Source organism: Mastomys coucha, unplaced genomic scaffold (assembly GCF_008632895.1).
Source record: "Mastomys coucha isolate ucsf_1 unplaced genomic scaffold, UCSF_Mcou_1 pScaffold13, whole genome shotgun sequence".
Classification (NCBI taxonomy): domain Eukaryota; kingdom Metazoa; phylum Chordata; class Mammalia; order Rodentia; family Muridae; genus Mastomys; species Mastomys coucha.
In genome coordinates this window covers 36412708-36425236 of record NW_022196895.1, presented here as the reverse complement: position 1 = coordinate 36425236, position 12529 = coordinate 36412708, and positions in this window count along the sequence as shown.

Below are 12529 nucleotides of genomic sequence, written 5' to 3'. Positions count from 1 at the left end.
TAGAATAAAAATACATATCGATATCAAAAGGGTATTTATTAGACTATCCTACAAGATGTGGTATAATAGTCTAACAGTGACTGTCTCACAGAAGAAAGACCAAGAATCTGATGGCTTATCAGTTCACAAGTCTGGGTTTCTCAGCAGTCCCAAGTTAGTGTTGGAGTCCTAGGGGTTTTGGGGAGAGCTGCTAGTCTTCAGTCTATGCTGGAATACTGAAGAAGGACTTAATACCAGCCACGGTGATGGGATCAATGAACTTGCCAGGGAGACTGAAGGCATGGAGGGGGAAAAATACAGATACATAATGGGTCTTCCTGCTTCAAGTAATCTGATTAAGAAAATCCCTCACAGGAGTGCCCAGCATATTGGGTTTTAGTTCATTCCAGATGCAGTCAAGTTGACAAGCAAGGTTAGCCATCACACACATCCATGTTTTCTGCTGCATTATTCCTAATAGGAAGGAAGTGAACTAGCCTAGATGCCCATCAGCTGATGAATAGATAATGAAAATAAAAATGTTGCACACATGCACAATGGAATTTTATTCAGTGTAAAGAAATAAGAAAATCTAAAAATGTTAGGAAATCAGTTACAAATAGAAAGTATTATATTCATTAAGGTAACTGGAACTCAGAAAGACAAATATCACATGTTCTTGCTCACACAGAAATCCTAGATTACAATGTCCGTAGGTGTGTGTATAAACAGAGTGCAGATTGGTGTAGCCATGAAACTAAGAGACCAGGAGAGGGCAAAAAGATGTTCTGGAGAATCAGGATAAGGAATTATAATATATGATACAGACATGAACATGGAAAGGTGCTTGTAGATGAGCCAGTGGAAAGACATAGGGGCAGGGCAGAAGAGGAGGAAGAATCAACAAAACAAATTTTGTTTGTAATGTCATAATTAGTATAATACTATGCATTCTAATTAAATAAAAACAAACATAAAAATCACTACTTTCAAGCCGGGCAGTGGTGGTGCATGCCTTTAATCCCAGCACTTGGGAGGCAGAGACAGGTGGATTTCTGAATTCAAAGCCAGCCTGGTCTACAGAGTGAGTTCCAGGATAGCCAGTGCTACACAGAGAAACCCTGTCTTGAAAAAAATGGAAAAAAAAATCACTACTTTCTACACAGCAAAGCAGTGGGATACTATTATTAAAGGAGTGAGCTTTGAGATCAGGCAATGTGGACTCAATCATCTACCACATGTTTCCCTCCTGTGCAACAATAGCTGTTACTATCTCTACCGAGGTGTAAGAACTAGTAAGATAATACACGTTGATGATTCATTCACCATCCATCTCGTCCAGCTCAGCAACTGAGGGTGTCTCCATCATTTACCTGATACCCAATGTCTTTTGTCAGTGCATTCCTCAAAAAAACCTGACTTACATAATCGGTTCTATGAAAACACAGATACAGCTGGTCCAGTACTATTGGCCACACCTTACTCTGAACTCTGTAGAGATCTAGAGCAAAGAAAACAAACTTTCATTAATCTCCTCGGAGGTACCCAGCCCTAGGCCAAAACAATGTTTGGGCACGTCAAAGGGTATCTTGGGGACAACCACAATTATTTGCTTCTAGATTAATTGCTATTTGCCAAATTGTCATTCTTAACCATCTTTGTCCCAGAGCTTTGCAGACTCTTTCCATGGTGGATGTCACTTAACCCATTGTGGTAGCCTGTACCAAAAAAAAAAAAAAAAAAAAAAAAATTAACACTGCTTTCTTCTTTCTTTCCTCTATACATCCCTCTTTTGACCTAATTTAACACCACATTCTACTATGTTGAAGTAATTCAATCTCAGTGGACTGTCATTACTATGAAAATTACTCCAAAGTTTACATAACTAGCCTCAGTCTTTCCCAGTTTCACACAGACCCCAGAACCAAAGGCCAATCCCCTTACCATTAAGTCCGTTTTATCCCAGTAGGTTCTTTACTCTGTTTATGTCATCAATGGCTTCTCTCTACTAAGTGAGCATTCATTTACTGATTTTTCCCATCCAACTTTCTGTTACTATAACAGCATACCAGAGTCAAGTGAGTTACAAAGTAAATAATAGGCTTTTTCTCTCTCAGTGGTACAGATATGGGCCAGATCAGACCAGACTAAAAGCAGATAAGTGCAGGTTTATTAGGCTCTGCTCCTGGGTGGGTTCATGTCAAAAGGAATGGGGCCAGGGAAGTCTTGTACCTGCACTTGGCTGGGAAGTTTTATAGATTGTAAGTGAAGGGTGATCAATGACATGGCAGCCACAAGCTGGGTTTGTGCCCAAGTATGGTCGAGAGCTGAGCTCTTAGGCAGGTATTTGAGTGGCTGGCAACATCAGCGAGGAAGATGGAACTGGGCTTTTGGCCCCTTTTCTTTGGAGGCTTTAGGAACAGGTAGAGTTGGAGAAAGGAGGAGGTATGAGGGTTCACAGCTAGTGCAGGATCAAGCAGAGGTTCCAACCAAAGATCAAATGATTGGTTTAGCTCACAGTTTTGTAGTATCTACTCCATAGTCAATTGGCCCCTATTGCTTCGGGACTATAGAAAACCAGCACAGAAATGTAGGAATATATTTCAAAGTAAAACACCTTACACTGTAAGTCAGAAAACAATGGGAGGAAGAGGAAGAGGCCAGGATCTCATAAGCCCCTTAAGAGGCAATCACCAGTGGCCTAAAAACCTATTGCTCCACTTCTCATAAGATCATTGCCTCCCAATACTTGGGAAACAAACACAGACCTTTAGAGGGTCACACAATACATCTTTCCACTGGTCCTCAGTCCCCAGTAACCAAATCAAAATACTTTGTTCTCACTTCAAATAATTGATATCTGTTCTTTTCCATTTGTTTATCTTTTGTTTATCTTGTGCTTTGTTTTTTATTTTAACTTTTTTTTTTGCTCAACAAATAATTATTGATAACTTGCCATGATGCCGGTGAACCTCTAAACCATCTGCTCAATCTTGGAATCCAGAGATGAATAAAATAGACAGGTCTTTGCCTTTATGGAACTTCCTAACATAGATACTAATCAAGTCAGCAAACATAATCAAGATAATCCCCAAAAGTTATACTATCTGTGAGCTACATAGTAATGGGACTCATGAAATGATATGTTGGGTGAGGCCAGGAAGTGGATAAATGCTGCAGGCTGGGAATCTATGAGACAATGAGACAGCCATGTGCTTTTCTGGAAACTATTGTAGGCAGAAATAAAATCAAGGAGTAATGTGCCGAGGTCTGAGGTGAGGCTAAGGTGGATTTGTTGAAGGAACTGACACAGCTGGAAAATCTGTGGCCATAGAGAGAAAAGAAGAGGGAGGGGTGGTCTGTGAAGAAGACAGAGGCCAAGCTACATGGGGTCTCATCTACCATGTGGTAAGAGTACAGATCTCATTAGGTCAACTGCAAGAGCGATCTTCTATTCACTTGCTTTTCAAAAGATGACTTGAGCTACTGTGGTGATGGATTGTCAGAAGACCAACATTGGCTATTGGGAAATGAGGGAGATGAATTTGCAAGGATCCAATGATGCACAAGTAGCTCGGTGCAAGGAGAAGGGGAATAGTGAAGGAAAGCTGGCTGGGATTTCCAGTGCACTGGAGGGGTACAGGGAGCCACAGTGCTGCATGAGTCCACTGATGTTCTCTCTGTTTCTGAACTATATCATCCCAGTTCATTAAACACAAGCTGGCACTGTTATCTTTAAAATGATGTCATCAGTTACCTTCATGTCTTTAACATGAACCTTATCATATATTAATTGCTCGTATACTTTAGTTGGCTCCCACTACTCATAAAGAATATAGCCCAAAGTCCTCAATACGGGTTCAAAGCCCTCTGTTATCTGACCTTACTTCTTTTAGAGACATATTCAAAAAAGCTCACAAGCAAAGGAGAAGAGATGGAGAACTAAAGAAAAGTCCTGGGAGGAACCTTTCACACTTACGGATAGTCAGAGGGGTGGTGCTGCCTTTGATATATGAGGGACCAGCATTCACTGCTTTCATCTACTCTTAAAACCAAAAATTTCTATCACCAGTGAAAGAGCCACAGGGCAGCACGCAGTGTCTGTGCTCTGACATCTAAGGCAAGAGATCTCAAAGCTCAGGAAATGAGAAGAGATCAAGAAGCCCCTACTGAATACAAATACATATCTGTAATTAGCCGTGCTATGACCTTAACATCATCTGTTACCATGTGTACAACCTTAAGTTAGAATGCAATTGAACTAATACCTCACTAGAGATTTAGTGGTCCAGTTATATGTAGGGAGAATCTGGAGAAATAAAATGTGCATTATGTTACCTATCTTCCTCTAACAACCATTTCTTCAAACTGAAAATCCCACCAGGCCAGACCTGGGAAGTCACTGACATCAGCAACACTTGGTGACAGAAGGGGGCAGTATGAGAACAGTTTCCTGCACAAGGCAGAAAGAAGGTCACTGACCTGAGGGACACTGCCCATCTACCTGAGATCCTGAAGGGAAGCTTAGTTTGAATTGTTTCTGTCTCCATACTCCCTAAGTCTCAAGACACCCCCCGAGTGAGTACTGAAAGCCCTTTACATACCATCCTGAAGTACCCTTCCAAGCTTTGTGTGAAACTGACCCCTTCTCAGCTCCACACAGGCACTAATTCATTGCTTGGTCTTTTACAAAAGGAAAAATAAGTAAGTTCTCCTGTCTGACCATATGAAAAGAAATTTTAAATAACTTTATAATGCGATCCTACGCAGGCCCTAAATTTCCTTTCTGCTAATAAAATTTATAAGCATATTTATAGATGTAAATTCAGGCATTTACTCTGAACCAGTAAGAAACAGTAAGTGGCGGCCGGATCCTACAGAATGGCAGAAATGAAAAGGAGTCCGGGTCTACAGGATCATTACAAATACAAGCCGAGAAACAGGTCCATCTGTGGAGGGAGAAGGCTAGTAGACCAATCCCAACAAAAGACAGGTAATGTGCTTTAAGGAATCCTAGTAGGACCAAAGCTGGCTGTTTTCTAGGTTTAAGAAGTGACTGTGGTGAAGGATGGAGGGAAAGATCACAGCCAGCATGGATGCAGTTATGCCCTGAAAGGAAGGTGAAATCTGAAGAACGGGGGAAAAGATCCTATGTACATAGAAGAAAAACAGATATGGAGATGTATTAGGGAGAACCTGGGGACGTGCAGGTGTAAGGAAAAGAACAGTGAATGATACTTTGTTGGAGCAAAAGCATCTGTGGAGGGAGGACCAGGAGGCCAGGAACCAAGGAGTTTGAGCTCAATTCTGTAAAGGATGAGAAGAATGACAGAAGTAAGTTGCTAGGTAAAGCCACTTCTATGACATAACACAGAACTCAGTACAGACCTCATCTCCCTCAGTCTACCTTCTCTGCATAGAGCAAACATCCACCAAAGGTGTGAATCAGTAGCCCACTGAGGGGAGGGGTTTTGATACTGAAGTTCCAGTCACTCAAGCTTATGCAACAATTCCAACAAATATGTTCCCTGTTCCCTCTCTTCTGGGATTTCCTATGCTCCTGGACAGTTACCCTAGGCTCCCATGGCCTCAATGGTTTTGTTCGGGGGCAGAGATATTTACAGCATGACTGTGATCAGAACTCTTGATTTAAAATTCACATTAAAGAATTTGATCATTTACAGGGTGACTGAGCATTAATTTGCATATCTTAATTATCTTTAGCAGTTTACAGCAATGTAGTAGCTTTCATAAGATTAGGAGTGTACAGCTTTATCCTTGTTAAGTCTGAGCCTTTAAAATTGTCGTTGAAGATTTAAGATTCTTTAGGATCAAAATAAAACTTTAAACCATAAATGAAGTCCACAGAGAAACTGGGAACTTTATTAGATCACAAATAAAGTTCATATAGAAACTGGAAATCTTGTTTTTCTGAGCCTTTTATAGTACATCATTATAGAAATCATTACAAAATATCAGTTTCTTGTATGACTTAGTTTATCTAAATATTTAAAGCTTAACAAAATTGGCAAAGATAGTCTAATGTATAGCTTCAAGTCAGCTACTGTTAACCTGAGTAGAACATTCATAAACCTATTTATGAAACAAATATTTATCAAACATATGTTGTTTCTTATCTAAAATTTCTAGAAGCCTGGCCTTGAACACAATTTGCAAAGATATAGTTATACATCTCTAAGTCAGTTTTTGTCAACCTGAGTATATCTTTCTAACCTTAGGATCTTATCATATAAAATTCCATCCTATGGCCTTGTTGACCATCAGTGGGAGGAGAGGCCCTTGGTCCTGTGAAGGCTCCATGTCCCAGTATAGGGGAATGCCAGAGCAAGGAGGTGGGAGTGGGTGGGTGGGTGTTTGGAGGAACACTGTAGGGAGAGCAGAATGGGATAGGAGGTTTCTGGGGGATGGGGGAACCAGGAAATGGGATAACATTTGAAATGAAAATAAAGAAAATATCCAAATAAATAAATAAATATAAAATTCCATCCTAATCCCAAGTATTTTGCAGACCTGCTACTGCCTCCTTAGTTTAAAAGAAGATATACTGATAAGCAGCCCTCTCTGTAAGACTTAGAAACTTCATGATTGTTACATTCATTGCTTTATATTCCATAGTCATTTTAATCAAGATAGTGGTAAAGTTACATTGTATGTACTCACTTTTAACCTTAGTAAAGATGGCTGCCAGTCACATGGTTGCTATGTAAAAATATCTATTTTCCAGTAATATGTTTTTTAAGTAAGAATTGAATCAACATTACATATAAAATATATCCCAAAAGAGCTGAATCACATATATAGCATGCTTAGCAGATTAAGATTACCTATATATAGATTTTTAACTATAAGCCTTTCATTAAAAGCCTTAAGATAAATAGTTATATATTTTTATGTAACTTACAAATACTGATATAAAGCATACTCTTGAGAGACTTTTTTTGAGAGCAGAGAGCAAAGAAATCATAGAGATAAAAGACTTATAAGAGTGAAAAAGTATGCATTAGCTGAAATACCAAAAAAAGGGGAGAGAGAACCTGTAGAGACCATATCCAGAGGTTAGGCAAGGCCCCCAGGTGAGGGATGGGGCTACCTACCCATCTCAAAAATATTAACTCAGAATTGTTCTTGTCTAAAGGAAATACAGGGACAAAGAGTGGAGCAGAGACTGAAGGAAAGGCCATCCAGAGACCCCATAGGAAGAACAACAATATCAACCAACCAGACCCTCCAGAGCTCCCAGGAACTAAACCACCAACCAAAGAGTACACATGGAGGGACCCATGGCTCCAGCTGCATATGTCACAGAGGATTGCCTTGTCTGGCATCAGTGGGAGAGGAGGCCCTTGGTCCTGTGGAGACTCAATAATGCAGCATAGAGGAATACTAGGGGGCTGGAGAGATGGATCAGCAGTTAGGAGCACTGACTGCTCTTCCAGAGGTCCTGACTTCAATTCTCAGCAACCACATGGTGACTTACAACCATCTGGAATGGGATCTGATGCCTTCTTCTGGTGTGTCTGAACACAGTGACAGTGTACTCATATAAATAAAAATAAATAAATCTTTTTTTAAAAAAGGAGGAATGCTAGGGTGCTGAGACAGGAGAAGGTGGGTAGGTGGGTAGGGGAGCACTCTATTAGAAGAAGGGGGAGGGGAGAGGAGAGGGGACTTGTGGAGGGGAAACTGGGAAGGAGGACAACATTTGAAATGTAAATAAAATAACCAATAAAAAATAAATATATAAATTCATTGACTGAAAAAAAGTGTGGAAAAGTAGAAAATCCATAAAGATTAGAGACTTTTGGAAGTGTAGGGCAGAGAAAAATTTAGATGTATGTGGTAGCAGAGATTGCTACCACATGGGTGAGAAAATCAGAAAATGAAACTTGCCAATTTTTGGTCATTGATTGGATTGTATTGTGCATAAGACTAGTGAGGACTATATGCATTTAATGTAGAACACTAGAGAAGGTTACATGCTCTTAATGGTTAACACTAGTGAGGATTATATACATTTAATGCATAACACTAGTTAGGATCACAGATATTTAATGCATAACACTAGTTAGGGCTACATGTGCTTAACGAATAACAAAGCTCACATGCATTTAGTTCATAGCACTAGTGAGGGTCACATGTGGTTAATGCACAACACTAATTAGTTATATTTATTTAATATGTAATAATAGTGAGGATTGCATGCATTAAATGTTTAATGCAAATGACAATTAGCAAGGATTATTTTTATACACATCATGATATGAGTATTTCCATTCATTTATTTATTCAAAATATGTTTGTTGAGAATGTCCACTGTGTTTGGCATTGCTGTGATGTTGAAAATACAGAAATAAATACACATACAAAAAAATAGCCAAAGTTGTCTTTGGTTAACATTCTAGATAAGAAATAAAGAAATATGTTAAATGCCAGATAATAACAAGTATAAGGAGGGGAAAACCAGTCGGGAGAGGGAGTCATCATTAACCAAGTTGAAGGGAGGAACATTAACAGCAAGGGGGCAGAAGAAATAAGGAAGGAGATAGGCAAAAAGTGTGCTCTTTTTGTCCAGAAAGGTTTCATACAAGCAGGTATCAAGAACACATTAGCACTATCAGTACTAATATCAATACATACAATATATCAACTATAGAATCACTACCAGGTGACCATCACGTTGCTACCCTGTATTTCATTTATTCTTCAAATAATAAACCTTATTTAGTGAACTTTTTAGTGTAAGAAAACAGAAGCATCAAAAAGGAGGGTGTAGCGAGCTGGCTCAGTGGGGAAAGGGCTTGGTACCCAAGCATGAGGATCTGAGTTTGAACTCCTCGAATTCATGTAAAGCCAGACATGCCAGTACTCACTTATAACCTCAGTACTGGGGGGAAGGGTGGAGCTAGGTCCACCTCTGGAGCTTCCTGATCAGTCAGCTTAGCTGAAACCTAGCTCCAGGTTTGATGAGAGTCCCTTGCTATGGCTAATCTTGTCAAATTGGCACACAGGGAAGAGGGAGTTGAGGAATTTCCCCCATAAGACTGAACAGTAGGCATGTCTATGGGCCATTTCCTTGATAAATGATTGACATGGGAGGATCTGGCCCACTGTGGGTGATGCCACCCTTGGAGAAGTAGTTCTGGGCTACACAAGAAAAGTAACTAAATGTGAGCTTGGGAGCAAATCAGTAAACCGTATTCTGTCATGGTCTCTGCTTCAAGTTTATCCCTTGCTTGATCAGAACCTGTCTTGACTTTCCTCGGTGATAGACTGTGTGACCTGGAAGGACATTCCCCCAAAAATATTTCCTCCCCAAAAGATGTGTTTGGTTATGGTGCAGAACAGATCGTGTCCCAAGAAGTAAGGCAGAGAGCAACAAAGGACAATAGATGTTCCACCCTGTGTGCATGCATGAGTGTGTACCCCACCCATATACATGTGCATACACATGTATGGCATGAACACATACCACAAAAGAAAACAGAAAGACAAGGAAGACAAGGCAGAGAGGAGGGGAGGAGAGGAGAGAAAAGGAGAGGAGCGGAGGGGAGGGGAGGGGAGGGGAGGGGAGGGGAGAGGGATGATTCGGACAAGTTTTTGCTGGAGTAAGTATACGGGCATCAGCTTGAGAGTAGACAATCAGACTCCAAAACCAGCACTCTTATCCCAGACACAGAATCTGGGTACAGAGATAAATAAGTCAGGGACTCTGCCTTGTAATTGTTCATAGTCTAGTAAAAAAGAAACTAGTAAACAAATAATTTCAGTGTGGTCCTCAGAACTGTAATTCAGGACTGTAATAATAAAGGAGACAGGAAGGAAACAGTGACTAAGGGGTGAAGAGTCATCAGAGAGCAGGCGTGCTTATGTGTTTCTGTGATTCATTGCTCTCTCTGGGTCTGGTTACTCACATCTAACCTGTGTCTCCTAGGGTTGCTTTCTGGTGGGTTTCCCCATCTGTGGTCTGCCAGCCTCATCTTGCACATGGTAGTCCTGACATGGGAGCTCTATGAAGTCATTAGAGCCACTTAGGAAAAGGAAGAAAAAGAACGAACAAGAGAGCGGCTGTCTTTATCTTCATAGACAGGTAAAATAGGGAAGATGGCAACCCTGTCACTCAAAATGAGATGTCTGTACCATGGTATAATGCAAAGAAAAAGAAAGATGGTGGCAGACCCCCCCCAAACTCAGCAGATAACCTCAAAGCAGTGTGCATGGTAAGACAGCTGACCACACAGTCACTTGGAAAGGAAGGTTGTCTTCCATAAACTCCTTCATTATCTAGGACTGTTTATTTTAAACTTCTCAGTTCTTAACCCTGGCCCATGTGGGAACATTATAAACTTCACGGATTCCCTGGAATTGTACTAGAAGATCCTTTGTACCTTTTGTATTGTTTGCCCAAGAGATTATAAGTTCATCCAAATTTCAAAACAGTGGCATGTTCTAAAAATAGATTATAGACCATTTATTCCTCAGTACTTTTAGTAAGGTATCTGGAGTCTTCCTAAAGGTCTGCAAATTCTAGATGAGTGCTTTAATATAATTCAGTATTTATTCATCATTTTTATCAAATCATGTGCAAATCAGCAGTGCATATACTATGTCACCACATATGAACACAGCGTGGTGTTAGAACTTACCTCTAACTGTACATAGGTAACCTCCTTTCTTCTCCTTGATACTTCTGCATAGGAAGACAACATATTCAAGGAAAGATCAAGCTGGTATTGGTTCTCAACTCTTGTGAGTTGTGGTGCTGCTGCCAGATACTTCATTGGAAAGGGCGACATTATATCATTCTAATGGAATTTTAAGTTCTTCCCATCCCCACCACCCAATCCTTACCATTCACGATTTACTTCTTCATTAATTGGTACTTTCCCCTTGTATGTATCTTTGTGTCCCTTTAGGCATAATGACAATTCCATTAGTAGGTGCCTTGCTAAATTTGTTCTGTAGACAATGAAGTACAGGAGACAGTAGGATACCTTTCCATTCTTTATTGAAATTGCCCAATGGCATTTGCCAGAGTTTGAAATGCCCTGTCTCCTACCCACCAGTCTGACAACATTTGATTAAATATCCTTAAGAGGTTTAAAGAAAAGAATTTGTAATTAAAACGCCTACACCCAGATGTATAATTCTAAACTCCACTTGGCAACAAATTGCTGAAGCTATTTTCTCTTCTTCTCTTCACTAAGATAAAGAAGAAGCTGTAACACATTTTGACCTTGATGGTTGCATCCCACACACAAATGAACTTCCAGAGAGAGATACATGATAAATACTGGTTTTGCATAAGTACTATATATATACATATGTATATGTATATATATATCAATAATAAAAATATAAGTAAACAAATAAAATCAATAATAAAAGAATCAAATCTAAGACTTGGACAGGTTTGCTACAAATCAAAACATTTGCCTAGCTACTTCTATGTCAAAGAAGTCCTTCAATTGTCCTGAGAAGCCAAAAAGTAGATAACAAATCCAGGTATTAATTCTCCAGTTTACCAAGGTATAAGCTCTACATTCAGAAAAGTGCTGCATCCTAAACCAGCTACATCCTCTTCTAGCAGGTGGTGGGTGAGGAGGGGCAACAAATTGCTGAAGCTATTTTCTCTTCGTCTCTTCACTGGGAGTAACTGGGACCAGCGGGACCAGGCACACAAGAACTCTGCCAGCCCAGTGACTCGGGTTCCTTCTGGTCTGTCTGGGCTGGGGTCCAGAGCAGACCTTGGGCACAAGCTCTGCGACCAGTCCCACCATACCCAGAGGAAGCACCACTCCCAGGCATTCTGACACACTCAGGACCAGAGGTGAACAGGAACCAACATCTGTCCCAACACTGGGAGTAACTGGGACTAGTGGGACCAGACACACAGAAACTCCACCAGCAGAGTGACTCAGGTTCCTTCCAGTCTGTCTGGGTTAGTGTTCTGAGCAGACCTTGGGCACAAGCTCTGCAGCCAGTCCCACAACACACAGAGAAAGCCACACTCCCAGGTGATCTAACAAAACCAGGATCCCAGGATCCCAGAATCACAGGATCCCAGAGACAGCTTGACTCTGAGGAGTTCTGACACAACCAGGATCACAGGAAGGATAGGCTCCAGTCAGATTTAGCAAGGGCAGGTAGCACTAGAGTTAACCAGATGGCGGGGGGGGGGGGGCAAGCATAAAAAAATAAACAACACAAACCAAGGTCACTTGCCATCATCAGAACCCAATTCTTCCACCATAGCAAGTCCTGGACACACTATCACACCAGAAAAGCAAGATTCAGATCTAAAATCACTTATCATGATGATGATACAGGACCTTAAGAAAGACATAAATAGCAAAGAAATACAGGAGAACTCAGGTAAAGAGCTAGAAGCTCTTAAAGAGGAAACACAAAAAATCCCTTAAAGAACTACAGGAAAACACAATCAAACAGGTGAATGAAAAGAGCAAAACCATCCAGAATCTAAAAATGGAAATAGAAACAATAAAGAAATCAGAGAGACAACTCTGGAGAT